At 35.7% G+C, this 25274-nt stretch overlaps 1 pseudogene; it reads right to left on the bottom strand.

Moving 5' to 3' along the window:
• Positions 1-24934, bottom strand: part of LOC146544120 (dynein beta chain, ciliary-like) — a 92888-nt pseudogene extending 67954 nt beyond the window's left edge.
• Between the last annotated feature and the right edge of the window lie 340 nt (positions 24935-25274).

The raw sequence follows: 25274 nt of genomic DNA, 5'->3' as shown, positions 1-25274 counted from the left end.
TCTGGCTCTCCAAATGATAGTGTGTGGCTCTAAGTAAATTAAAAGGAGACCGCTATAATTTTCAAAAGAGAGACTTTTAGTATCAGGTCATTTGAGTTCTAATTACCCAAATCTGTAGACAGCCTCGCTTCTTTGAAAGTTAAGATACAACTGAAGGAAGCCAAGCAGCTACCATCTTTGCAAAAACAATACATGCAGTCCTTGTTAAATCAATAAACTTCTCAGTGGACTTCATAGTTAAATGTATCTTTTTCTCAAAAAATGATATTTTTTTCCTGTATATTTGCAACAAAACTTGCATTCTTCTCTACTATAGATCATCAAATGGTTGCATTTAGAATTCCTAAATGGCAAGGTAACTTTTCCCTAATTTGATGCATTTTTAAAATTTAATATTTTTGTTATCTTTTGCTTCAAAAGGAACAATTTAAAACAGAGAAGCACGTATAGTTTAAACACTGTTTAAACTGTGAACTGTTTAGAATTAAACTCTAAAGATTTTGTGAGAAAACAAAAAGATCACTAACTACAGCAGCATAGAACTCTGAGAAGAAAACAGAAGGACAATGCAACAGATTGACTTTGCATGGCACTAAGTTAGACATGATGGATTTCAATGATCTAGAGATGCTTCAGATTTGAGCAGTTACTTCTTTTTCTCTTTATATCTTGTTCCTTAATAAAATATTTAGATGATACGCTTTATTGTTCTTTCATGAGATGAAATATTACCTAATAAAAACTTATACAGTTCTATATTAAGAGGCAAGAACAGCAAAGATGCTTTTGGTCACTACCCCGGGCAGGTCATAGCATACGTGACAGTAAGAAGAGCCCTCTGTGGAACAAAAGTGGTAGGGATATAAGGGGAAAGGAATTGCTGAACACTTGGTGAAGCACAGAACCAAGCAGACACGCTCAGCCTCCTTCTGCTGAAATGAGTGTTTCTATGCGCATAGCCTGCCTGTTTGTTCACCTCCTTTTGACAGTGCACAGATATCTACGTGTATTTAATTTTTTTTTTAATGGTTGATCACTTCTCTCCTTTACATACCAGACCATTCACACTGTTTTCTTTGTATGTGGCATAAGAAAACACGATATAAACAGCTTGCTTGCTTATTAGGTTTTATTAAAATATTGTATTTTAGTATGATTTGATCCCCAATTTTTGTCATTTAATGAAGTATTTCCTGGATCCTCAAAGAAAGATCCAAACTTCATGAAAATTTGACTTCCAGCTGCTCAGATACCTCAGCTTCTATTTTGCATGTAGAAATATGAACCTGTAGAACCCACTAAGAATTGATTATAACAGGGTTGGAACCAAACCATCTCCTCTCCCTTCCTATGTCATAAACTTCTGCCATTTATAAAATCATATAAATGTTCTGCACTAAGTGAAAGTGCAGAAATAGGTGGACTTCTAGGAAAACTTCTCAGCAAGTCCTAGAGACCATGGCTGACAGCCTTAGTGAGCAGCATAACTTCAGAGCAATTCTTGGTTTCATTGATGTAAGGGATTTGAAACAAAGGTGGTTTTGAAACTTTTATGAAGGATGATGGTTATAAACCTTACAGCACAGGAGAGAATTTGATACAGATCTTATGCAACTGAGATTCATTCTTTACAAACAATAGTGTTGTGCATTACGCTTACTATTGGTCTTGCAAAGAAGATGACTTTTCTTGTGACTTGAGTATCAAGAATAAAGGAGAGTAAATGCATCCAGTATATGCTAACATTGTGATTTTTTTAAAATGTATTTACACTTTAGTATGCTGCATATTAATGTCTTTTAAGTCAGATAGAAAAAAGTCAAATGTAAATATATGGTTTTGAACTTGCCTTGATTTTTTTTTTAATGGGCAATGTGTTCAAGAGTTCTTGTAGGCAGTGGGAGTGGCACTTGCATAGTGACACCTGAATACCCTATGTCTTAGCTCCACTGCAGTTCTGACTTTCCATAGATGTTTTTGATTCTTAGACAAAGCAGTATAAACAAACATATCACTGCAAACAGCTTCCATTAGAACAAAAGGGGCACTGCGTTATCATCTCAGATTCTTCGAACAGTGAAATAAATCCTTTGTGTACCTCAACAGTGAGTTTGTCAGGACAGTTCAAGAAAGATAACAAATGCTCCCAAACACATTTCATCTAGTCAGCTAAAAGGACAGATACTGTGCAGGTGAAAAAGGAAGATGCGCTAGAGGACAAGACAGAAATAAAAACCTTATAATTGTTGTAGGTAGATGATAAGATTTGAAAAAAAAAGGCTGTCTGTCTGTAATCATCCTAATTTTCTGCCACAAAGGGAGAAAAAAAAGCACAAAAGTTATGGGCACATGAAAGTTCTGAAAGCACTTCGTGGCCAAAATCTTAATTATCTCAGTATCTTAGGGAAGACTTTCTTCTTTCAACTAAAGTGCATATATATCATTGCTTTTTATTCCTAAATTAGGAATGGTTGTTCTTGATGCTTAACTATAGCCAAATCTTATGTCCACATTTATAATCTTTTGTTCTCGTTACATTATTTAAATACTGCATTACAACAATAAGGAAATCCATTGAACTAAATCCCACTGTGCCTGTTTATGCAAATTTACCCTGTGGCAATTTTCCAGACTATAGTATCACTCATGACCGAATTTTAGATACCAATCTAAGTTTGCACCAGAACCTGCCATTCTGAAATTTTTGGTGCTTAGAGGCACCAAAAGAGTTGATGAGTCATATGTCTTGAAGAATGCTAAATAAAACCCAACACCCACACCCACTCAAGCAGATACCTCAATTAAAGTTATGTGGATATGTACAAAATGGGAGCTGGTAGGAAATACTGCAGATTAAAAGTTATATGATAGGTAAGAAAAAATATGTTAACCTCTAAATTCTGGAAAGAACATGGCAATGGAGGGAATAGCTGTACTTCAACAAGTTCAGCTTTTAAGCTCTCAATTTTGAGCTGATACTTAATTTAAATTATTCATTTGTGTAATCTGATGTGGATGCCTTTTCCCATTTAAACAACAACCTGGTTGTTACAAACTTCCTGGCCAAAACCAAAGTTGCAGGCATTGTAGTGAATTCTGTGAGTGATCACTACTTGAAATCACTGTACAGGATTGAAGCATCAGTGTCCGTAAACATAAAAATATAAGAAGTTATCATTCTGAGCTGAACATGACAGAACAAAATCATTCTTCTGTCACAGTTCACCAGAAAGACATTGTAAACACAATGGAAAGCAAAAACAATGCAGTTGGTCCTGAATTGCCGTGCAGTCCTTCACATATAGTGGTGAGTGACTTCTGGGAGAGCACTTAACAGGAGGAACTTGGCTGAAGAACAGCGGAGACAAGAATGACCTGCAGATAACCAGAGTCCATTTTTTGTTTTGTTCATCTATTAATATTTCTTTAAAGGAATGGCAGATGCTTTACAATATTGACTTAAAATTTGAAGGAATGATACTAATATATAATAACAAATCCTTAAATCTTCATGAACTCCCATGTTTTATGCTACAGTATAGTTAGTTGGTGTTATACTTGCATGGAAAGTGCCTGTGATGCTGTGTTCACTTATTTGGTTTATTTAAGAAATTTCCTGCACGGAGAATACATAACCTTCATTATCAGTTACCTAGGAGCTCCTTTCATCAGCTTCTGTTTGCAATGGGATGTATTATGCCTTTGTGCTCCACTGCTTTGGTCATGGTTGCTGCTAAAATGGCAATCATTAGCTAAGCAGTCCCTCTTAAAACAAAGGAATATCTAAAAACTTTCTGAGGTTGATTTCTCATTAAAGGAGCTATGACAGTTTACATCAGCTCACGATCTCACTCTGAAGCACAGCAGATTTCCTCAAACCTCTCCATTTCAAGTGCAGAAAGGCCATTTAGTTATGTTAAAGTAGCATGCCAAGTTAACATGAATTTGGAAGCACTTCAAAGAATGAACTAAGGTACAAAGTAAATTGAAAGCAGTATTTGCTTATCCAACCTGAAGACAGAAGGAATCAACAGGAGACAGGAAAGTAGGGTAAAAAGTTATTCGGCCAAAACATTTGAATTTAATACTACTTAATCCTAGTAAAAACTTGATTCACTAATGTCAGATTAGACTGGCTAGAAAATTAAAATTTGATTACCCAAGCATCAGTCAAACCATTTTTTCTAAAAAAATTATCTAAAGACTCCATATATTTTGGGAAGATTTTAAAGGAGAAATTAGTTCTGCATCTTTTCCAGTGCTTTTTACTGCTTGTATATGTCATATTTTTTCTATACTGTTATACCATGACAGTTCAAACTACTGCTAGGAAAAACAAGGCTATGAGAGCATATCCACAGGCAGCTGTGCTCTCCCTCAATTGTGTTGTTCATGAGAAGCAGAAGAGGAACAGATCTTTTATGGGCCTATTTGACTGTCTGACTGCTCTTGCTCCAAAACCTACAATTGGTGTAATGTTTTTGGCCGATACACAGCCCTGTCTGCTTGTGTATTATATCAACATTTTCTCTGCAAGGAAAGAGACAGGAACTGAGAAATTCTGGACATGTAGCCAGGCCATGGCCATTGAGTCCTTTGCTGGAGAGTGCAGCAAGGCTGCTTATAAACACCGCTTCTCTTACTGCAGTGTTTCCAATGACCAGGACCGGTTTGCCTTTTGTTAAGACGAAATCAATGAAATACTTGAGACATGCAGTCAAGATTGCCTAAAATTCAAAAGGAAAAAGAAAAACCAAAAATGCAAAATAAAGCAGAACCTGTACAACATTATCTATTTTTGAAAGCAAACGGTATTTTCTATTTCTCTCTATATGTCTAGGACTGAGCTCTAAAAGGGATTAAAAGGGATACACTATTCTCCCATTTCAAAACAATCACTGTAACAGAATATTCTGCTGAATTACCTCTTATGTTCACAGCCCTTCTGCCTGAAAATTTGTACTCAATTTTTTCTAGTAGGAAAACATTGAAATCAGTTGGTAACTTAAATGAAATAATTCCATTTCAACACTTGCGGAATGACAGTCTCTCAAAAATAAAGAAGAGAAATCAAAGGTTGGTGCAACCAAATACTGTTTAGTTTTTCAATTAACATTTGATATATTTTTAGACCTGGCTTTCAACATAGCTAAAACTCTTTGAGAAAATTGTTGGCAACAGATTAGCTTTACTTATTCACTGCCTGATAAGTCTTTATTTTCAAAGCTCTATATTTTCCTACCAATTATTCTCCTACAACTAAAAAAAAAAAACCAATCTTATTTCAAGATAGTTGATAACAGATAATGTCTGATCATCAGCTCCATATTGCATTATCCATCAGTTTTTAATCCCCTGAGGAAAATTCCTACTTATCTAAGCAATTAAAGAGACTAAAAAATTAATGCACTCTATACATTGTAAAGCATTTAAGAATATTATATGTGAATCACACTGAAAAAAAGAGCACAAGAAGCCAGGTGCCTCAAATAATGCAATTAAGCATTTACTCACTGCTCCTGCTTTCTCCTCTGTTAGCATTTTAGTACTACCACAGCTCCTACAGTTTCCATCACACAAATATAATTCTAATTTCATAGGTTGATAAGGGCATAGTGGAAAAGTGATAAAGCGATTTCCCTCTCCTTGATCTCATCTATAATAAGGGAATTTAGTTGGCAAAAGAATACCTGTGCATAAAACAGGAAATTTTGGCATACAGTTTTTTGTACTTCAATACTCATATGGTTAAATGGACTTGGAGCATGAGTTTCCTGTGCTGTGAGCAAAAAAAAAAAAAAAAAAAAAAAAAAAAAAAAGTATAAAACCACTAGCACATTGTACCCGATTTGTCTTCAGGAGTGCTTCAGTAATGTAGGAAGATGTAAAAGTACAATGTCATCATCAACCCTCAATTAAAGCCACACAGCTCAGGCACTAGGGATTTATCCAAACACATCCCATGTTATTTTCAGGACATCTATGAATTGTAGTGGTGTATTGTCATGATTTCTGCATCTAAGAATGCTCAGCCATATAGTTACTGGCATGCTTACAATGTATCTGCAGAGATGCATCTGGATCCACTTTAGAATTTGGAACTTCATAACACTCAGAGCTTGAACTTTGTCATCTCTGAATTAAGATAATGATTAAACATTATGCCTTGGGATGGAAAATTCACTCCCTTCATCTTCTTCAGCCACTGAATTTGGTAATATTTGGTTTGGTAATATGAAAAATATAAAATGGTGCATTAATTTCTTAAAGTATTATTTCCACACCAAGACATTAATATGACATACACCTACAGCGCATATAAATAACAGACTTGCAAATAAATCTTATTTTTAATTACATATATGAGTAGAATGAGATACCCAAGAATATCATAGCAATATTTTAGTGTTACTGCTGTTTGAGGCTTAATTGAGGCCTCCTCCTGGTATCACTGCATATTGGGTGTAGATGGCAAGGTGTGGGCAGCAGGGTGGTGGAACTGCAGGTGTAAGCAGAGGTCAGGAATGCCCCATGCCAGGCATATACAGTTCCAGCCAGCTCCAATAGCCCAATCATGGGACACCAGCCACACTGGAGGCACCTCTGGGAAACTGTATTTAAAAAGTGAGAAATAACAGAATACCAAGGTCAGAGGAAGAGGAGGTTCTTCATGTTGCTGAAACAGATTCCAGAGTGCAGTCCACAGAGGATCTCCAACAGAAGCAAGTAAGATATTTCTTGAAGGAATTGCAGACTGTGCAGAGCCCTTTTTGGAGCTGAGGAGAACTGTGAGAGGGAAGGAGCGGTAGACAGACACCACAGTGTACTAACCATTAGCCCCATCTACCAACAGTGGTCAGAAAGGAAAGCCAAGAAATAAGGCTGAGCTTGGAGGAGGATGGTGAGAAAAGAAAGGTATTTCAGTTGTCTTTGTTTCTCACTACTTGAATCGATATTAATTGGTGAAAACTAGAATATTTTTTTCCCAATCAAGTCTGTTTTTCCCATGACTGTAATGGATAAGCAATCTTCCTGTCTTCATCTTAATCCACATGATTTTTCACCCTATTTTCTCAAAGGAGTGCACAATCAACTGGGTGAGTGTTTCACTGTTTGTCAAGGCTAACCAATCACACATCCAGATCGAATATTTTATCACCTATAACTTCTAAATTAAGTTTAAATTTAGATATGACAAGGTCTTCCTGATTAAGACCACAGATTAGCAAGGCCTTTTGAAAAATAACAGATTTTAATGACCAGAAAGATCTTCCATGTCTGCTAATGCAGTAAAGGATTGTTCCTGCTTTGACCTGCATTTGTTATTCTCCCTTACCTATGGATGATGTACACATAAATTGGTTCTTAGCAAGAGCTCTACATTTGTGTAAGTACTTATATTTACTGAAGATGCCAATTGTATTTTTGCTAGTTTTAAATAGGCAAGTATGGCTAGATATTTGTCTGTAAAAAAAAAACAACAAAACTAACCAAAATACTGGCAAGTGATTGCAGAGGTTTAGAAATTTCTTATTCAAAGCTTTTTGGCATCAAAACAGAAGATCTTATGGAGGGGAACGCATTTGAATGCTTCACTTATATTTACATTTCTTACTATAAAAACAAAAGGCAGTATTACACATACATCGGACCCTTTATGAGTTTTACTTCTGGTAAGCATGACCTTCATATTACTTTTTGTTTCTTGGGTCTTTAATATAAGTAAAAATCTAAAATTGATAACTGATAACGCTTCTCCAAGCAAACACGCCTTCTCCATGCATGATGAGTGAAGCTGCACACAGCCTTGTAGGCAGCCTTTTACCCTTCAGCTGAATTAGCTCATTTACAGATGAACTCTGATCACTAAAGTACACAGTACTACAGGCCAAACAATTCAGTTGCGTAAGTCATTGTTCTGCACCCTCATCAGTAATTAGTGGGTAGAAACCTGCATATACATATGTATATATATCTATTTATGAATGCATATATGTAGGGACGCTTGTATAGATGTTTCTCAAGGACAAGTGACATACTGTGGTCATTTTTGCCAACTTACCTGAGCTTTAGGCAGCACCCCAACAAATGCCCAAACACACAAACACAAAATGCAACTCACAGAGCCCTCTGAGGCAATCCATTGGCACATTTTCAGGGGCCAGCTAACAATAAAGCAGAGAACAGAGAGTGTGCAGCAAATAAATAGTAAAAAAAGTGACTTGTGAGTCTTTCTCCTTGGGGAGGTGACAGTGACCTCAAGAAGCTATTTAAATTCTTAAGTCCTTTCAAGTTCTATTCTTTATTAAAGTTTAATAATTTACAGCCTCATTATCAGTGTATAAGAGTAACTAACACTAGTGAATTTAATGAGCACTTCATTAGATAGACAGAATGGCTGCACAGAAAGTTGAAATGGCTGATCCCCGGATATTTTAAGACAGAAGCAAGATAAAGTCAGATATCAATGAAATATATCCAATGCCATAATCACACTACGTTTCTATTTGTTACTGTGGATCTCTGCAACATGACACTTCTCAACCCCTGTGTATCTCCAGAGAAAGTATCCAGCTGATTTCATCTTGCATACATTTCAGATTCACAATAATTTTAAACATTTTTTTTATTCTGCATAAGGCCACATGCTCAATGGACATTTCAGAAATACTGCTGCTTAACAATAAGTCACTTTGAGTCTAATGCCTACCTGTACCATACTGATCAGAAATAGGACAAACAGCTTTAAAGTTTGTTCTTAGTTGTATAAGGAAGCACATCTTCAACAAAGTTAGGCTTTTAGGACTGTTTTCACCTTGTTTCTATCCAGCTGCCAGAGTACCTGCAAGACAGATTGAAATGCAGCCATTTTCTCATGAGCAAAAATTTGAAAAAAAATTAAAATTGTTTTTTAACTTCTGAAAATTGTTTGTGATTATCTTAAGTGCATTGCACATCCAGGGTAGAAGTTTGGAAGTGACACACAAATACCATCAGAATTACAACATTTTTATTTGTTCATGTGAATGTCACCATGCTGCTGCATTTCTGAGGGCTGTTTTGATAGCTTAATACACTGGCATATGGCTACACCTGTTTTCCTTGACTGCATCTTTTGTTATGGGTAGAGCAAGGAGTAGGTCCCAAATGATACTTTGCTCCTGCTTTCAGAGGGCTGATCTATCAAAAAGCTGGTGACAGCAAGGATCCTATGTTCATTCTGTGCTGTTTTAGAGCAAGCTACTTAAAATACCAGTATGTAAATTGTGCATAAAGCTGAGGATTGTGTGACACCCAAGTTCAACATGACTGGCATTGCAGATATCTACAATAGTATATATAAGCCAGCCTATCTGCAAAGTCTGGTATTGTATAGTTGAAGACAAAAAAATTAATTCTTCTCATCTTCTAGTTTCTGTTCCAACCAAGGCCTAAAGTCGAGTTTAATTATGTTAACTATAACATATGCTTTGGGTCAGCAGATGCATTCCTAACTGCCCATATTCTAAAGTGCTCAATCAGTATCAGTATCAGTCAAACACCACCTGAACCAATTATTTAGTCACTCACAGTTGTCCTGTTTGGACAGTTTGTTGCCTACAGTTTCCACCTCTACACGGTGTTTGCCACGATATCTTATTGCCACTCCATGTCCACACCAATCCTCTGATCCTTATCCATCCCAGGTGGGCAGCTTGAAGCAACACAAGGTGCTTAATTAAATTCTCCCACTAACAAGATTTCTCTCAGAAATACAAGCACTGAAGGCTTCTCCATTTGTCCTGACACACTGCTCTAATACGGATAGCTAGAAATGAAGCATTAGTGAGATATTGGAGTGCTGAAAATTTGAATGTTGACATGAAAATGCAGTAATTTCGCTTGAAAATAAAAACACTGATTGAAAAATATTATTCTCTTTTTACTGAAGTTTGCACAACCGTTCTGTATCAGCTCAGCAAAATGAGAGGAAAAGATCACACTGAACTGTTTAAAATAATGCATTGTGCTCTTAACAATTAAATTCCCTTTTAAACATGGAAACTCATGTTCTTAAAAGAAAAAAAATGTTTTTACAATTAATTTGCATAAAGAACTTGTGTAAAACAAGTTAAAAGAGCAGTGATCCAATGGAGTAAGAGGAGCAGAGAGTCAAGCTGGTATAAACCGCAGTGTTCTCAACAGTATCAAAGATGGCAGCTGCTATTAAAATGCAGATAGAGAACGTCACTATATCTAGATGGAAATAGATTCTCAAAAGAAGAAAACAATAGAATGGGCTAAGCTACAACCATCATCCAAAAGTTACATTCAGATTTTAGATTTGAATTTCATTACATTGCAGCATTTGGAACAGCCAAAAACATTGATTTAGCTGTAGAACTAATAAGAAGGGCATAAGAAGTCTGTTGTTTCTTAAAATGACTAACTTAGATTTCCTAGTGCCAGCCTTCCCTGCTACAGTGACACAAATACTTAATTCACAAAGTTTTAAATCTGTTTTGAAAGGCTTTCCAAATGCCACTTTCAATAATCTTATGATTGACATCTTGAATTACATCAACTCATACACTAGGAGGCACAATCAGCCTTATAGTAAACATAGGACTCTTGAAGCCTTTTAGGTGTGACAATGGCTTAATCAGATGCCAAAACATCACATTGCAATAATGAAAACCAAAGAAATCAAAGGACTGCACACACAAAAACTATCTCCAGAAAAAATAAAGAGGAAAACGTGAAAACATATAGAGAGGAAGATAGTGCTTCCAAATTGCTCACCTTGATATCATCATTATCATTATTGAATGACTTAATCCACATTTGATCTATATTCCTGTCCAAAAGTAACCATTTTGGCCCCTCACGGGTAGCTTTAGTTTGTTCTCTGTAGAGAAGACAATAGACTCATAAATTGTTTTTCAAGAGAATCACACAATTTTAGTAGTGTACAGCAATTAAAACTTCAGTCTTTATCACTGAAACAAGAAGATTTTGTGGCATATCAAAACCATCCTTTGCTTTTTAGATTGTCAGTGTAAAACAAAAGTAGATTTACTGAACACTTGATACAGCAAAACAACTACATTTTATACAGTAAGAATCTACTCCTGCGTGTCAATGGTCTTAACGATATGGGGAGATATGAGAGGTTACTATCTTTCCATTCTTGAGTTGCATGGTTTATAAAACCAAACAGCTCACCAGCTGTCAGAGCTTTTGGATTGAGGTCATTCCAATTTGACTTTTGTTTCACGTTCATATAGTATGTAAAGAGAAGGTACAAGCTGCATATTAGTGTAAATTTAGAGATAGTAGGAATCTTTGATTTTCTCTCTAAACTGGATCTCTGCAGATCTCCACACTCAAACAAATCTTCATCTTGTTGTACTCCAGCCTCTGTGCAAGTATAGCACAAATTTCCTCTAAGACTCAAAGGGAGAATCTCATCCCAATACAGCTCCACTCCATAGTCTCTCATATAAAATGTTGAAAGGGGAAGTAAAAACACAGGCCTGCCAAAGTTTAGTAGCACAAACAGGCAAGCACGATCTATTTAAGTTGTTTACATAGTGGTTTGGCAATATATCATTCTATTTCTTTCCAGAAGACTAAATCATTCTGCATCTCCTTCTGATACAAAGTATTACTTAGTCTATCTGTCAAATATCCTGTTCTTTACTTGCTGTCATGATTAATTTTCCTTTGGGACATGTAAACAACAATGTAGAAAATGTACAATTTTCTTGTAACGCTTGAATTTTGCCATTGCACGTCACACGGCTGACTGGATGGCCTGAACAGCATGTTATCACACAGCAGCCTACGGCAAAGGCAATGCATCAAGCAGAATGTTTTCTGCAAGAACCACGATAATTTCTTTGTAATTGAAATTAGATTGAAAACACTGTACAGGTAGGCAGACACCTTGCTCTTTCCAGTGCATGCATTGCCAACCACAAACACAGTGATGCACTACCACTAGCTTCTCCAGCTGAATGACCTATCACACAATTGGAATACGTAGCAAGAACATTTGCTCTACTGTTGTCCTCTTGCCAAAGAGAGACACATACACAAAAAAAAGTAATCGTCCCATTCCTCTTTCCTATCCTCTTTAGTAAGAAATGCCTTCTCAACAGACTTTGTGGAGCCAGTGTTGCACCAAGCAACATCATTTGTTTCCCAGAGAATGAGAGGAGCACTGGCTTATTTTAATGAGTGAATGAGAACAACTCTTATCATTGTGCTATACAGATATACACCTATAAGAACAGTGTCAACCAAGGGTATAGAAGAGCTATCACAAGTTTTCCATCACTTTAGAGGATCACAATTCCACAATTAAAACAATTCTATATATAATTTAGTATTGGTCCACTAAAGGAATATATTTCTTCCAAAGAACTAGTTCTGTGAGAAAAATAATGGAAAGATCTTGATTGATTATAGATTTCTGTCTTAGTGAAGAGAATCCATATTGATTTTCTCAAGTCTAATAGAAGCAAGTTCATATTCCTCAGTGGTCATTTTCTGATTCACCCAGTTAGCAGGGATCAAAGCACTCTACAAGAAGGCTGACTTGAAAGTTCCAAGGTATAGCTTGTTGGTTTTGGTACTTCTGCCAAGATGGTGGAACAAGATAGTCTGGAGCAGAAAATCCTTTCTAAATCCTGAGATTGATCACATTTAACCTGATTGGTTATTTTAGTTTCCAATAAAGCTTAATCAAGCAAAGCAGAGTGCAATTTTATACTGCAAATAATGGATAATCTTTTAAACATGGTGAGAATATACTTTATTAGTAGTCCAAATTTGGTCCACACAAACTTATATTTCAGTATCACTGTTTTAACTTTTCAATCTGTCTGTAACTCAAGGTATAATTAGTGTTTAAGTTTAGCTTGTAGACAACTAATTTTTATGAGTATGCACATGCATATATGCTCATGCACTCATATCTCACACCCAATGCGCATTGTATTATACAAAAAAACCTGAACAAACATAAAAAAATAACACAGGTCACCCAACATTCTACATCCACAACTTGTACGTTTCTTTGTTTCCTTAATCTTCATTCTTCCCTGTAAATATTCACCAACTATTACAATGATACCAAATACAAGAACTAGGTGCTCTACACAAATAAATATATTTGCCAATGGAGACTGCCTTTTTGAACAGAGCGTATTTCCTTACGGGTACTGAGGTGCTGTACTGCCATGTCTTTGAAATACTGAGACTTTGAGGACACCTTATCAGTACTGTAACATACTCAGAAATAACCTTCATGTCTAATATAGCCCATTTGCAATTATTTTGATTGAAACTCTTAAGGGGAGTAATTAAAGGCAATGAATTATTTTACCTTGAGAATTAAGATCTCTTCAGGCTACAAGTGAAACTCCAGGGTAGACTGTTCGGCCATCTGTTCAAATTGCAGGTTCTTCTTTCTCAGAACATCCAGAACTTGAAACAGGTCATTAGTTAGGCCCATGAAAATTGGGTTATCATCTGTCATCATTTTAGGCAAAGTGAAATCTCTTAAAGCTTGCATAAACACCTGGAAAAGGATGGCAAACTATGGATCACAAGAGCATTAAACCGTTCTCTTTTTAGGATTTTATTTTTATTCCAAGACAAAACATCAGGAACAGCTACTCCTGCACCTTCCAAGTGAAGGTTGCACCTGGTCCTCAGGTCTGTTCTTGTCTCCTCCTTTCAGTGAACCAGCAGCTGTCAGAACTGACAAAGTCTCCAGTCACAGTGCACTGGGAAAACAATTTAAAGAGTCATGTTAGCATAGGAAAAGAAACCAGGTAGTAAATAATTAAAAGACAGTGATCAATTTACACATGAAGTAACACCTTTTTTCCCCTTTTTATAGACTTGGTGTCAGTATCATAAGTAAGGCAAAAGTCTAAAAGGGTGAAAAATGTATATCTATTTAATTTTTAATACCCCACCTGTATTTTCATGTGGGAAAATGTGCTCCAGAAGATAAAAGACTTAGGACTATAGTGTGAGAATGTGATTCCATAAACTTTTGGACCCATTTCAGCTTTGGTTCCTCTGGTGACAATCTTATACTAACAAATACCATTTACAAAAATCAAATAGAGGGATGGATGTCAGAAGCAGGCCACATACAGTTCCTCCAGTGATGAAGAAAGATGCAACATATCTCCTTCCTTCTTCAGAGAATATAATAGACTCAGGTTTGAGATGTCAGGGTGCCATCTCAAAAAATCAGTTGTTTCTTACTTGTCAAGTTCAAGACACTTCTATTACTTTACCATCACAGGAGTAAGGCTGTAGGGTAGGAACTATCACAAAGAGATCACAAAGATCAAGTTTTCCTGGGAAGCCATGATTTTATTAGAAATTTTCAGCATTTCCCACAGGCTGTATTTAACTAAATTCTTTTACCTCTTCCACTATATTTTCAAATGTTATTCATTGCAACTAATGTCTCCATAATGAACCGAGGCAAGCAAAAAAATTGATGCCAAACATCTAATTTGACCTGATGTTAGCAATACTTTTTTGCTTCCTGAGTAGAAAATTGGGTAGACTAGCAACATATTTTGCATCTAACATCAAAATTAAAGAAGAGACACAGATAGCTACTCAGCCTAGACAAGTCTAAAAACATTTGTATGGAAAGTTATAGATTTATACAAGATGTATATAGATGTATATAAGTTACAGATTTCTAAGATATTCTGAATAAAAATAATTCCTCGTATATTTATTTAGGAATGTTTTGCTTCAATTTTAAACAATCCTTCACCATATTCACTGACAAGAGTTTAAACAAACATACATCTAAACATTATATATTGTTTGTTATTCATAACAGTTCCTGATCTCCCTTGAGGTTCTTCCTCTTGCCAAGAGGTACCTTTGATTCTAATACAGATACCACACAGTCATAGAAATATGTTCAGCCATCCCACATACTTATCAATGACATATGATTTTTAACACAAAATTAATACATTACAAATGTACCAAGAATAGAAAAAAATCATTTATTCATTTAAAATTTATATCTGATGATATATAATGGATGATATCCGATATACCTGATGATGATATATAGGATGGATATATGATTTCAAGTGCCTTCAAAATAAAAACACAAGACTCTACACTTAACAAACAAAAACCACCATTATAATTATTATACAATGTCCATCTACACTGTTTCCAAGTAGAACAGAAACACGTAGAAAAACAAGAAGCTCAGAGACCTCACCTGTTTAGAGAGCAGTTCCCTGCGGAAAGTTCACAAGCTAATAAACTTCCTGGCTAACAGACGTGCATCAATAAACCTTGCAGCAACCAACATAATTTCATAGGTCAGTTCAATGTCAGGGACGACCATGGCACAGGGCTTAAGGAAGAAAACAAACCCCATAATGCAGATACACAGATTAGTACTTAAACATGGTAAACATAAGTCACTTAAGTAAAATGACTGTTGTGTGCAAACATTTTTAAAACACAGCTCCAGAGAGTCACAATTAAGAATGCCAGTCAGAGCTAACAAGGACCTTACTTCAAAGGAAAAGGAGATAATTAGACACAGTTGATTGTCAGCATTCAGTAACATCACTGTACACAAAGGCAGCAGCTGAGAGATGCAGGGCTTGTAAAACAGGTACCAGGAAACATTGGGCAGGCACATTCAGCTGCAGCATCATTCGCTGTGAATGACTGAAAGACATCAGCAGGAGCTGTGCAGGGACTGGAAGTCAGTATAATACCCTAACATATCTGAAATGATCATTAATAAAAGGACTTCGCTTTTAAGGGTGGTTAATACTCTTACAAGGTTCTGCCTGCCTTCAGAGATTTAATTGTTTATTTTTTAAGCGTAACCTTTAGTTCAAACTTTAAGAACAAAACTATTGTAATTATATGATTCAAAAAACACCTGTAGGGAAAGCCATTGTCCCTCTAATCTTTGCTAAGACTAAGGTATAGAACATTAAAAGATCAGTTATAACTGGTCTTACCAGGTTATTGAGAAAAATTTCTTCTCAGAAGGAGCAGTGATGCTTTAGAAAAAGACTTCAGAGAGATGACAACCTCCAGGGGGGTGATGGATTCACCATCTCTGGAAGTGTTCGATAACTGAGGTACACAACTAGTGGGCATGGTGGTGGTGGGTTGACAGTTGGACTGATGATCTTACAGGTCTTTTTCAACCTTGATTCTATGATTCCCAGGTTGCTGTAGCAAACATTACTTGCCAGCTCCATCCCTCGTAGTCTAGCTACTGCTTCATCTATATTGTGGTGTGTTGCATTGTGTTACAGCTTGGGAAGGCTTCCCAAGGTTAAAGACTCGAAGGTCATCTGAATTAGGGAGGTTTCTTCTTAGAAAATGAGTAGGGAATATAACAAGAACGAGTAATCCTAATGTCTGGAGCAGTGCTTTGCCCCACATTGTGTGTTGTAAAGAGAGGACTAATGGCAGCCCCTTCCGTGACAGTCTTTGCAGAGGATCATGAATTCAAATCTTAACCTCCTTCTTCTAAGCAGATGTTGCTTACTGCTTGTTATAAATTTAGGCTCAAAACCAAGAAAGCTAATTCCTGCTGCTGCCTGGTCCTGCCATCTGAAGCAGAAAAGCAATGCCACAAAACAAATCCGCACTTGTACTTCTCCAGACACCTGACAATGCCCTGCAGCTCGCTGAACTTCACAATGTTGAGAAATAAAATCATAGAATCATATTTTTCTCAAGTCTTGTTTAAAACAGTGAAAAATGTTAATGCAATCTGCACTAAATCAAAGACCATCATCACATAGCTCGATGTGTAGCTCCAAAACTTTGTTGGAATAAATCGGCATTGTTTTCCTGCCCATCACAATGGAAAAAAAATTGTGGAATTTATTCACTCACAGAACATCATTTTGATTCACAAGTATAGCATGAAATATAGTCATATCTTTACATTCAAAGCTTTCTTTCTTGAAAGATTAGTCTTAGCATATGAAGTATAAATATGTACTGTAAAAAAAAGATAATGTGCTGTCCTATAGTGCAGGAAATTGCTTTCTGTGCACTACACTTTTTGAAACTTATATATGTAAACCAAACATCAACTTTTGTTGTTTGTTTGTTTGTTTGTTTGTTTTTAACCAAGGAGTAATATCTCACCTGTGGTCATACAAGACAGGAAACTTGAGGATATTTGTTGCTACTTTGCCTTATTTATAGGCTTGGTTCTTGGATATAATCTATGGGATATAGTCTATCCCATCTGTGATTTGTAACTACCAAGCCAGCCAGGATTGATGGATGCACTTTCTTGAATCACTGATTCTGGCAAAAAAATTCCAGATAAAAGTCTTTGTTGCATGTGGTGTGAAAAAGTACTCTTTTTTGAATTTTTAACATATTGGGAGAAAAATGATTTTGTTGAAAAATCCCCTTAACCTTGGTATAGATCCACTCACACTCCTCTTCAGATTAATCACTAATTTTATACATTATATTATGCAAGAAATATTTAACTTATTTTTTAAATTAAGTGATATTAAGTTCATGTACTACTTAAGCGTGCACACTTACAAGCATGCACATGTTCAAAGATGCTTTGTCTCAATAACAGGTCTAAGAAAACCTTATAAAATTCATATGAGGTATGAAAGAACACTGAGCAGTTAATTTTTTATTCACTGAAAGAGAAAAAGCTGACACTGCTATTAGCAACATTCATTACTTGTCAGTCAAAGGTGTAAGAAGTAGTCGAGGGGTATTTCCCAAGTACTCGTAAAAAAGTCCTGAAACTGAGCATCACCAATGGTGCCAAAGCAGTGTTTCTGGGCATCATCCCATCTATGGTGTAGATGTAACAGCCAAGCAAAACCTCATGAACTGGTGACCTAAAAAGCCATTGCAGAGTCATTATGCCTTTTAGGAGCTATTCAGATGAAAGCAATGAGACACATCACAAAGCTACAGCTGTCATCAGTAGGTTTCATAGCTCATTCCTCACCATTTATGAGTGGTAACTACTAGAATCAATTATAAAAGATTAAACTCACCTTGAGGCATTGGTGATTTTATACAGATGGAAGTGTATCATAAGATCTTTGTAATAGAGCTATTATAGCAAAGTACATTACTACTTATTAAGCCAAAACCCTTATGAACCATGCAGTCTTCGCACTGAAATGGATGTTGCTTTTACCAGATCAAGTCTAATTTTGCTTCTTGAGTTTCTTTTTGGCTTGATGCCATTTTAGAAATCCACTTTGTTTCATTTTACAGTTTTCAAATCTGTGTGTCTTCAGTGTTTCCATTTAAATAGCAGCCAACAGTGTATCAGAAGGTGTAAGCTGCAACACTAATCTACAGGATGTGACTGGGACATATACCTGAGGCCATGAGAACCCCTGACCAAATTTCTATGCATCATTTTAGTCTAGAAAATGATTAGAAATTGTAATAAATAAAATCTCTGGCAAAAAAAATAAAGTCATTGGAGCCTCTCACCCTGTATTGAAACTTGCTAGAGGAACACTGGCGGGAGGCACTGTTCTCACATGCTTTCTTGGGTACAAAAGAATTTTCAAGAAATCTGAGATTCAAGAGGTCAAAAGAGAAATGAGAATAATTTCATATTTCAATCCTCATCTAGTGAAACCTTGTGTGGATTCAAATTAGTAGCATGTGACAGCCACCTTAGTTGTATCTTAGTTATACTTGGAGAGAGTATTTTGATTTAAGCATGCATTCAATACTCTGTATGCATGCACTTATAGTCACCACATGAAAAGAGTACCTTGTTCTAGAAATTCACATATATGCCTCTAAAAGGAAAAAAAAACACACTGTGGAAGACTGAAGATGGAATAATTAAGACATAACAAAAACCTTAAGGATTATCTGCACTCCATTTAATAACCTCAAATTCAGAGGAAATACCTTGCTGCTCACTGGCAGGTAATTTCACTGAGCTTCCTATTTTTTCTGTAGCAAATCATGATGATGTATACTAATGCAATTATAAGGGATATACCAGTAGCAGCATTTTGTATGAAATTGCCTAGTATCCCAAAATGTTACAGACTTTTTTTTAAAAAAAAAACAACACCAAAACTCCACTTCTCTATTGCGGGGGTCCAGATGGTCATTCCTAATTCACAGATCCAGTCCAGAAGTCCTCAGCACAGATATCGTCCAGACAGGAAGTAGTGACAATGTGGGACAGCGCTGCGCTCTGCTTGCAGAAGCATCACCACATCACATATATTATAGGGATACATTTTACGTAACTCTAAAGATAGATAAAGCTTAGATAACTCCTTCCCCTCCTTATAAGCCTCCTTCCCATGTTGCATATCCACTTGGCAGATTCTCTAGGTTGGGAAAAAGAAACAACTGGACTACTTAAAGTTTTCACAGAAAGAAAGAATGCTCATACCAGAACAGATGAAAAATTCACATATCAGAAGCTACCCTTCTGAAAGCAGGTCTAACTTAAATAGTGGTTTGTCACAACAAAACCAATAGTTTGTGCTTCCTTACACAAATGCATGGATTTAACACTTGTATAAGTGGTGCCTGCGCACTCTGTTCTTGCTATGCTAATGTGGTTGAACTCTGTCAGTATCTTTGCTTTTATCTTTCATCTCAGTTCCGAATGGACCCATGGAAAATCCAGTAATCAAGATGTGATAAAAACACCCATGAGATAACAGAAATGACATATTTATTTATTTCCCCAAAATATTCTAATGATTTAATTTAATGATTTGATTTACCATAGGGTTGAAAATCTTATATCTTTTCATGAGATCATTTTCACACTGTGCAGATTTTCTCTGAATTAAACAAAAAGAAGGTATCCATACCTGTTGCTTGTGATAATCCTTCAGGTCTAACCCAAACCCTCTTCCAGTCTAGAGAATGCCATTTGTACATCTGAAACTCACCAGATTTGTGGACCCATAAGTTCAACCTGGGCTGAGTAGCCAAAAACCCTGTATTCTCTGTGCTTTTCTTCATAGGTCTCCATGATGTAGGGACACATTATTTTTTGTATAGTTTCATCAGGGTGTTGAAACCGAGAATCTACCTTTTGATAAAAAGAAAAAAAGCATAAACCTGCACGTGTAGTATAAATGCTACAATCTATACTGACAAAATAGGAAGCTCATCTCATTAACCTTTACAAAGGATACTATTTACATCAACATCCTTTGAAGACTTGAACTAAGAGGTTGTTGTTGCTGCTCTTTTCCCTTTTTCTCTCTCCACACTGTCTCTTCAGTAGGATTTAATTCTTAGGAGTCTTTTCCAGTTACTGGGATAGCATTGTTTTAGTTCATATATCCATTTGATGTAAACATACAGTGATATAATCTTAGAGCTCTAAATGTAAAAGTCTAGATATATTGTTCTGCAGACAGTGTAAGCACAAATAATACAGTCTTTCCCAAGTTTCCATGCACTCAAATGTATCTTGGAGAATCCATCTTTAAGAGGTGAACTGCATGTATTTGCCCATTCAGACTGCGGCCTCCCTGCTGAGACAATCAATCATTAGAACCACATGCAAGATTGATTTTATGCAATGTGAATGCTTATCCATTCAGCACTGTTGCAGGAACAATACATTATTGTCTCAGAAGCTGCTGATCTGTTCTTTCTGACCTACCACTAGCCAGTTAGCATACATACTGGATGGCCAATTAGCAAACCAGAGGCTCAAAAACAGCTGATAGTGGATATGGGTGAGAGCTGGAGGTTTGGAGAGGTATGCCTTAAAGGATAAGAGAGGAAGGGATTGGAAAGTGTTATTTAAGAAGAAAGGAGGGCAGAAGAAGAGAGGAAGTATGAGAAATGCAATATTCAACCAAAAACTTCATTAGTCCTGTGGTTTTCGGTACAATTTGTCTTTTCTGTTTGCTTCTAAACACTTAACCCTCTACACTTCTTTATAAACCTACACATAAGGGGCACGTAGGTAATTCATTCAAATATTAGTTCATTAGGCAATTTTGGGCCTTGTAATTACAACAGTGATATTTTGAAATTTGGAAAAAACAGCTGTAAGTTTTTAAATTTCTTTATGTTTCTCATAATTGACATTTCATGCCAGTCTATATCCCAAAGGAGAGAAAATCCATGAAGTAAATTCCACAGAACTCAGCGCACCTGACTGTTGCAACTGCACCCTTCATAGAAAGAAACATACTCCTTTTGTATGCTGTACATTCCAAGGGCAGTGTTTGTTTGTTGACATTTAAGATCAAAAGTTTTGCTCAAAAGTCTGTAAGACGATGAGGCACCTGCACCAAAAACTACCAGAGGCAGAAAGAAACCATTTCCCTTAGATTTGCCTCAATCACTCTACTTTTACACTTATTTCTATTAAAACAGTTGTTAATGACACTACTGGGAGTTGTCAGAAGAGTCTAAATGTCTAAGCGCAATATAATACTGAGAAGACTTAAAATCATTATTAATAATTGCTGAATCATTATTAATAATTGTTAATGCTTATTTCATGAAGATTTGTTTATTCAGGTATAAATGCCTTGCAGAAAACACTTCTGACTGAGGATTCTGAAGACCATGCTGGTATGTAGACAGTGATCTACTCTTGAGAAATAGAATAAAAGATTGTTTGCCTGCTCTTCTCCTTATATGTGGCATAGAGCAATTAATGGATGAAGCATGCCACTGAAGTTTATTATTTAAAAGAATCTGTGAGAATCCATAATCCAAAAAGGCTCAGTGTTCAAGCCAGTCAAGTGCTGGAAAAGTTTCAGTACTTCTGTTACATGTCACATCCCTTTAAAAAAAAAGTTGTGCTTGAGGCATACCAATAATTCTAGTATTCAGAGAACTAACAGTCATAGATGGTCATCACTGAAGCCAGGAAAACCATCTAGCATGTAGATAACAGTATAAACTTCTGAAATGCAAAGTGCTTGTGCTTTAAAACAAATTGGTCTCAAAATGTCAGAAAATGTAGAAGATTATTATTGAAGAAAGGATAACAGAAGGATAGCCTCGAAAACATCAAAAATATCTTGTATAACGATCAATCCCAATTGCTAACAACATAACAAAGATCATTTATCTTTCAGTCTTATCATCACTAAACACTGCATGTCTGAAAGTTGATCAGTTAGCACCAGAAATAGAATGGATTTGGTGATCTTATTGGAGTTTTCCATGTTAACTCCTGAAAACCTATGATCCAAGCAAATGCAACACAGCTAAATTTCCAGGAACAGAAAGCATAGGATTTGTATAATCTCCTCAGAATGATGGAAATTCTGTAAGAAATACAGAAAGCAGAACTCCTTACACATTTGCTTTCTAGGAAACAAAACAGAACATGTTCTTCGTACTGGTTCAAACCAAGAAGTCTAAGAGAGTGAAATACAACCAGAGAAATGAGAATATATGTTTGGCTATGTGGAAATTCCCCTCCGCTATTCCAAACAATCCAGTTTCAGAAATCAAGGCATAAGAAGACTTTGTTCTTGACAGGGGACAGGGAAGTTATTTACAGATAACAGAAATCTGAAAACAAACAAACAAAACCCAAATCACTACTCTAACGGGAGAGCAAAATGAGCGCTCTTCTTAAGATATATACATTTTCATGTATGAAGAATAACAAAATGAAAATACATACTAATATTCACACTAAAAGTATTAAGATTCAAAACTCTCAATTTCACGCCTATCTGAGCAGAAAAAGATAATAATTGTTCATGCATAACAAAGAATGATGCACAAATCAAGTGGTAGGTTTTGTTTTCATTTTTTTGTTTTAAATTTCTTATGATTGTTTCCTCAAAGGAAGAAGGAATAACATTCCTTCGAATATCATTTCTCTACAGGATGGAAGAATGATGATCAGTGATGAACTCAAGGCAGCTATAAATTGTACTGGAAGACGACATTTGCAGTACAGTTCAGTATGTCCTGCTGTAAGCAGGAAAGAAAGACTCCCAGTCTCAGTTTGGGAGTGAGAGAGAGTAAATTAAATCCAAACTGAAAGAATTTTTAAGGGATTAGACAAAGTTTTACAGCATGAAATCCATATGTAACTAAACAATGCTTCAAATGTAACTGATCATATGAAAAGCAGTACAAGTCCAATATGTCAGATAGTAACAAACGACAAAAAATTATCATATAAATTTACATATAGACAAAAAGCAACCTGACTTAACAGCTCATTCCCTGAATGTTCCTGAGCCAGTCTTCCAAACAAGTCATAACTCTCCGTAACTTTTATCTCCACATCAAATCTTCAAATCTTTTTCTTGTCTCTGGTTTGGTGGTAGCTTTTATCACATTTTTTGTACTCGTATTAGTCACTAACTCCTGAATAGAGTTACAAGAAAAGTAGTTGCAACATGTAGAATAACACTCAGATTTGTTTAGCATACTAAGAAAAAGAAAGTATAGAGAAAAGAGGTGGAAGAAGGCACCTCATCAGCTTGTTTGAGATCTTATTTCTTAAGTGGCGAGAAAAGAAAATCCACAACCATTTAGATGTTTAGACTGAACATGAAGGAAATGAAAAGGTACTCAGACAACTACCATTTGATTATACTACTAGATCTCTTCTAACAAAATAAAAATGACAGATTGCAGAAAGAAAGCATTAACTTGCATGACAATTCTGCTTATGTGTGCAAGATCAGTGCTTTTCTCAACACGTACCATGAAGAAATTTGTGCCTGTTAAATGCCATAAATAATTTCATCATTGTTGACTAGATTCTCAACTAGCCCAAAGGTGATAATGTAGAATCTGTATGTACCGTTAGGTATGCTGCAGCCCACATTGTTTAGATTGCAGATTCAAACAATTAGAAATTCACTTAAAGTTTTAAATGTAGAATGTCCTTCTGATATGATCTTGTTATCTTGTCTTTTCAGAAATTTGTATAGTGAATACTCAGAAATTTGCCTGACATATGTGGACTGAATCATAGGTATGTCAATAATACAAGGTCTTCTCTTTACTCATAAAGATTTCAGTGACTTTTTTGGTCGGAATGAACAATGAAGACCTGATATTTTGTCAAAAGTGAAAATGTTTAAGCTGATACAGAACCATGTCTGGCAAAAGAAATTAATTACATCAATTAATACAATAATCTTGTATTTCATTTATCGCTGTCATAAATGTCAAAGAAATTCACAGAAAGGATTTCTGTAAATCAGAAGTATCATTCCTCTGTGCAACTACAGGAGATTAAAAGCTAATGAAGAGTAAATAAAAGAAGATTATAACAAAATTATGAAAATAAAAATGCATTAATAAAAATAATTCATCAAATAGAGGAACAAGGGCTAAGATAGTTTCAAGAAATTGTCTTATTACTGTATACAATAAAAAAAGACATTTTTAAATGCTGCAAATGGACAGCATAGTATTAAATGATTTTTAACAAAAGCTAGAAAAACATAAGATGGGAAAGCTGTAGTTTTTATTAACTCCTACAAGGAGATAAGAATGTTCTTAGAATACACATAGTTAGATAGCACGTATAATCTCACATGAATAACATCTGAAGAAAACAAAAGTCACTGATAAAAATTCAGAAAAAATTTTTTGACTTGAAGTGTAGCAAGGGAGGGAATAATAATGATATACTAATCATATTTCTATCAAGTCCTTACTTGATTGTTATCTAGAGTCCCAAGCAGCTGATCAACTGACTAATAAAGCAGCTCTGTTCCTGTGATGCTCTTCATAAGAAAATTCCACGGCAGCCCACATTCAGCTGGTTCCTGCCAAAATCTGAGAACAAGAAAAGTAGTTATAACCTCTGTTTATACATATCACATTTCATATTTTGAAAACTTTAATTAAATTATATTCAATGCACAATGTTGTAAACTACATTGCATACAAAAAGCCACTGAATTTTGCTCACATGAAACTATTCATTTGTATCATGAATTTCCTGTAATAAAACCTAATCAAGACAGCAATCTGTACATACTCTTCTATGGAAATAGAAAAAGATGGAGATCTCTCACGTTTCAAGTACCCAACTCTAGCACAGCTCTGTTAACTATACCATGGATTTCTTCTACTTTATGGAGTCCCAGAAGTTCTGTCAAGATAGTATCTTCTACTACTAATAGCTGACCTAGAAAGCAAACAATAGCAGATAGCAGAACGAATAAATGAGTAAGAAAACTCACAGAAAAACATGTAAAATGTCCAATGGAATACAAGTGAAAAACATTCAAATATTATAT

This window comes from Meleagris gallopavo, chromosome 6, assembly GCF_905368555.1.
Source record: "Meleagris gallopavo chromosome 6, MGAL_WU_HG_1.1, whole genome shotgun sequence".
Classification (NCBI taxonomy): domain Eukaryota; kingdom Metazoa; phylum Chordata; class Aves; order Galliformes; family Phasianidae; genus Meleagris; species Meleagris gallopavo.
The sequence above is the reverse complement of the archived record's forward strand: the minus strand, read 5'-3'. Positions and strand labels throughout refer to the sequence as shown.